The sequence below is a fragment of the Sinocyclocheilus grahami genome, unplaced genomic scaffold (assembly GCF_001515645.1).
Source record: "Sinocyclocheilus grahami isolate Dianchi unplaced genomic scaffold, SAMN03320097.WGS_v1.1 scaffold1391.1, whole genome shotgun sequence".
Classification (NCBI taxonomy): Eukaryota; Metazoa; Chordata; class Actinopteri; order Cypriniformes; family Cyprinidae; genus Sinocyclocheilus; species Sinocyclocheilus grahami.
In genome coordinates, this window is record NW_015506570.1 from 71,791 (window position 1) to 77,318 (window position 5,528).

Here is a 5,528-nt window from a genome sequence, read left to right on the forward strand (position 1 = left end):
ATGTTGATCATATTGATCCTTTGGTGATAATCCCACATAAACACTCTAAAAAAAGTACAAACATAAAACATCATGTAGAAAACAAACATATTCAGTATAATTACGTTAACCTGACTACATTATTAGGTCAAGTCAGGTAAAAATAATGGAGGTTGATTAAGTTGTTTATTCAGCAATAAATGCAGCAGAAAATATATTCTATCAAATTATACAAATGGTTCAAAAAAGCTTTACACTTACAATTCCATTTACCAGTTAGCACACCACACACCTAAGTGGTTTAATATATATGAAGACTTCAGATGCAAAAGCCTCTAGTGCTGTCTGAAATTTTCCTCTAAAATGTGCATTTTTATCAGGCTCCTATATTTTTGTTCTGTTGTTTCACTTAGAAAATGACCTATACATTGCCATTAGAATAAAATTACTGAACCTAAACATAGGAGCCTGATAAAAATGCTAATTTTAGATGAAAATTTTAGATGGCACTTATATATTATTACACAGATATTTTACATAGGCTAGATTATTGTCTCTGGACTTATGGCTTCTCTGATGTCTTCATTTCTCCGTTGTGAACATTAAAGGGGTCATATGACGTTGCTAAAAAATAACATTATTTTGTGTATTTGGTGTAATGAAATGTTTATGCGGTTTAAGGTTCAAAAAACACATTATTTTCCACATACTGTACATTATTGTTTCTCCTCTATGCCCCGGCTTTCTGAAAAGCATCGATTTTTACAAAGCTCATCGTTCTGAAAAGAGAGGTTTGCTCTGATTGGCCAGCTTTCTAGTGCGTTGTAATTGGCCGAATTCCTCAAGCGTGTGACGGAAATGTTAAGCTCTTGCCATATTGCGATGCCTTGTCCAAGCAGCAACCTTCTCTCTCTGAAACCAACACGAAAGTGACTAAAACTGCAATTCATCGACTGGCCTCCAACAGGGAGCCAATCCCATAGACTCCCCATGTTAAAATGCCCAACTTTACAGCATAAAAAAAAAGTTTACATCCTGGTAAAAAAAAAGTGGTTTTGATCTGTATATAGATCATTTTGCCCTTCATGACAACTTTGAGGGGCGTGAATTTTTGTATAACTGATCCGTTTAAATTATATTAAGCTTTAACGTTCTGCATAATTAAGGGCGTGGCCACTTGAGTGACAGGTGGATTGCCGCTGCTGTCACCACCGTCGAGCTATGTGGGCATGGTTTCAGCAACTAGCTCCCACCTCTTTGCCCATTTTTGATTATCCGGGAGTGATGCGCAGTGAAGCGCTGCCAAGATGGCGATGGCCCGCTCCGCCCACTTTGAACTTCAAAAACGCTCTGCAGAAACCTATGGGTGACGTCACGGACACTACGTCCATGTTTTTATACAGTCTATGGCCGTGTCCCGGCACGACAAGACAAAACCAATAAAACCCATTATAAACGAGGCATTTGTTGCATCCAGTGGGGACATAATTACTGATTATAATTACTTATACTGTCTTTTTACGTGCTGCGTTGCATCGCGCCACGTAAACCATAAAACCATGTCTGCATTTGTGATCAGAGAAACGACAAACAAGCGCTACTCTACACTGCTCAAAACTCACATTTGAATCATCAGTGGCAAATCCTTTAAATATGAAAACGTACTTACAGACTGTGAGTCAGCATTATTTGTCAGCATCATAGACTGTATATGGTCAGTATGCGCACCGAAGGGGAAACAGGGGAACTGAATTCACCAGAACACCGGCATTGTAGGCTACTCTCCCAGGAAACAGTCCTCGTCCTCCGTAAAATGCGTTGCACACATCTGAATATTTGGGTTGAACTGTTCTGGAACAGTGTTGTAAATACAACTTAACCACTGATTTCTAGTTGTGTCCTCTTTTGGAAGACCAAACAAAGTAGTTTCGCTTTCACAACGAAACACAGAGCGTTTCCACGACATGGCGGCAGCGGCAACAATACTACAGCAAGAATCAAAGTTAAGCCTTCTTTCTTTGCATATACATTTGGGCGGTGTTATGCAAATCTTCCCACACAGTGATGTAGACATGTGAGGGCGTGTTAAAACAAGGCGTTTTAGGAGGGCGTGGACAAGTCTTAACTTTTATAAAGAATATCTCTTTGGGTTTGAGACTTTAGTCTTTGCAACTTTAGGAATCTTATCTATTCACGAACAGCTTGTAACATTCCAAAGAGAAAGGAAAACTTGAAATCACATCATATGATCCCTTTAATTATGTGTGGATGAAAGGAGAAAAATAAAGCACCTTCTTGTGCACTGTGCTAAGATCTTGTACCAACTGATGCGCCACACAGCAATGAGTAAAGCCGGACTGCCCGAAATCTATAGCCCCGAAGTAGACGGCATTGAAACGAGTCAGTATTAAAAAAGGGTTCGAGCCGTCGTTTTTAGAATAACTGCCGTATTTAGAAACTTGCTTTACGACTATGTTTACAAATGCGGGGTACCAGAGAATTAAAAAAGTACTTGGTAGAATTAAAAAAGTACCTCTCCGCACTTGGTGGGTCTCGTGCAACTTGATGTTTGGCCACAAAGAACAGTTTAATCATCATGACCACATTGGTCCACACGACAATTTGTAACGTGGCGATGCTGAAGGCAAATAGCTTGTTAGCTAGTGTAGTTGGGATCAAATTCGCCACAAGTTGGAACAGAACACTAGCATGGAACCAGCAGTACAGACACCAATGACTAGAGTATGGAAGCCCGTTTCCGCCACTGAATAAAATAATATAATTCTAAGTCATTATAATGAGAAACTTTCTCGAAATAATGACGTATTTTCTCATAATAATGACTTAGTTTCTCGTAATAATGAGAAACGTTCTCGAAATAATGACTTAGTATCTCGTTATAATAACTTGTTCCTGCATGGCTTTGACCAACAGATGGCGCTAGCGTGCTGTCACTCTTGCGTTGCGCAGGATCATCGAAATACACATCTATAAATTAAGTTTATATGTGTAATGGCTTTCATTTCTTCATAAAATGCCTGGATTTCTTAACTGAAATATTGGTCTGGAATGTTTGAAGCCGTAACTATCTGGCAGAGTAACTATTACTCAAAAGACTACATACAGATAATTTATCTGAAATCGTTATTTAATGACAGACTATAGCATTATACACTTAAGATTACAGAACAAAGCAATGTTAGCGGTGTTCCTGCATGGCTTTGACCAACAGATGGCGCTAGCGTGCTGTCACTCTTGCGTTGCGCATGCGTCGAGTAAGTCTTTTTTTCCGTCATTATTACGAGAAAGTTTCTCATTATTATGAGAAACTAAGTCATTATTATGAGAAACTAAGTCATTATTTCGAGAGAGTATCTCGTTAAAATGAGATACTAAGTCATAATTTTGAGAAAGTTTCTCATTATTATGACTTACAGAATTATATTTTTTTATTCAGTGGCGGAAACGGGCTTCCATACTAGAGAGCGCGAGACAAAGCTTTTGTAGTAGAAAGGATAACACACGGCGCAGTATTTATCAAACTGGGCAAACATGAACGTTAAAAGGTTTACACCAAGGAAAGACGGTAAAATATTATATGTTCCGTTTCTGGATGGGAATCCCTCTTGAATGTCAAAAAGACCCGAATAATAAGCGGTCAGGCCCGTAATAATGTCACACATGCTTGTGCTCGGCATAAACACAAATCTGTTCTGAATTCGGAGATGCTTCGTTTTTAGGATTCCGATGACTACAGATCCTGAGAGCAGAACCGCACTTGTGGCGAATATGATGTGGTAAGCATATGAAGTAGTGTCCAGGTTCAGAGAAGTCTACAGAGAGTTGAATATGAGAAAAATGGTGGCATTTGCGAAGAGAATCTGCGCGTTCATACTAAAGTCAACAACTCAAATCTGATTTATAAAGTGGAAAGCAATTTTTAAAGGCGAAATAAATCATGTCAGACCCCCAAGAGAGCCATGTGTGACAGGTCTTGTTCGGCCTTCTCTAGGGACAACTCTTGGCTGCTATTTGTTTACTGATCCGAACTGATGTCAACTGACGTTGGGCTTATTTAATGGTCTGTTTGTTAGTTTAAAACAGGGCCTTTTACACTGATGGCAGTGGTAGCTTGTCCAGGCCTATGCTAAGATAAAAATTATGTTTGAGATTATATGCTTGGTGTGTGGGGTGGACAAATGTAGGTTACTTATCCTACTGCACATATGACCATATCCATCTGAATATAAAAACCGTAGTTATGATTTATTTATAAAATGACATTTTGGGTGAATTCAATTAAATTGGACCACTCTTTCGCAAATACTTTTGAGCAGCATTAAAATATCACTATTTTCCAGATGGCACTTTGTTTATTAAAAGTAAAATCTCCAATCTCGTTTTATGTTGAAGTTGTCATAAAAGCTAGTGATACAAAATGGTTATGGTACAATGGCTTTCAACCCACTAGGGGGCCTCAACAAACTTCATGGGGGCATGAGGATGACTTAAATAAATTAAATTAATATATTACTATATATAAAAATATATGTTAATATTATTAATAATATATTGAATCTAACTTAAATGCTGAAAACAAAATATGATATTTTAGTTAATATATCATCATTTCCAGTTTCTTTTAATAACACAGTTGTAAAACAGCAGCGTTGTCATAATTACAGCAGAAGGAAATGTTTGAAGGAAATGTCTTACCTTTGAATATTGTGTTGGAAGAATTTTTACATTTAGATTACTTTAGATTATTAGTTTACCTTCCCCTCATCTAACACACACTTAAAGTTAATATTCAAAAACAATAATTTAAGTGTAATCTTTAGCAGACATCAAAATGTTGTGTAAATGTTTAGCATTTATAAGTCAGTTTAGTTTTTAGTGTTTAGTGTGATGTTATCAAGACAAAATGGAATTTTCATTTTAATATTTGCCATGCATTGGTTATAACATTTGATGTCACATTAAAATTTCACAATGAAACTCTGCTTTCTGAGCATAACATAATGCCAATGTGTTTTCATAAAATGTTAAAAACCTGACAGACCATTTTAACCATTTCCTTACATGGCGTTATATTCATAAAACGTCCTCATGACCCTAACCCCATGAAAATTATGCTAATTGTATACATGTGCGGTTGTCTGATTCTTTTGTAAATTAAGGAGGCTGAATGAGTCCAGGTCACTCTCAAAGGGAGCTGAATAGGCCCTCACCAGACTCTCCTTTTTGAACCTCATCAACAACCTCTCATCCATCCAAACAAATTAGTCAAGTACCACTGGGAAAATATATTTTTTAAATGCTCTTTACAAGTATATGTTTATTTTGCTGTTGTCAGATCATATCAGGGCACACAAGTGGTAAAGTGCATACAAAAACAAAAAGATGACTAATTATACCCAAGGCACATTCACAGTCACATCACTGCCCCCTGATAGCAACTTTCCTCAAGATATAGAATAACAGACCAATTCGGCCCACAGAGAGTTAGTGCAACCCTAAACTTGTTTGTTACTAGTTGATAAGGGATG

At 37.3% G+C, this 5,528-nt stretch overlaps 1 pseudogene; it reads right to left on the minus strand.

Annotated features, from left to right (window-relative positions):
- Positions 1-255: 255 nt before the first annotated feature.
- On the minus strand, positions 256-3,872 carry LOC107569884 (uncharacterized; annotated as a pseudogene).
- Between the last annotated feature and the right edge of the window lie 1,656 nt (positions 3,873-5,528).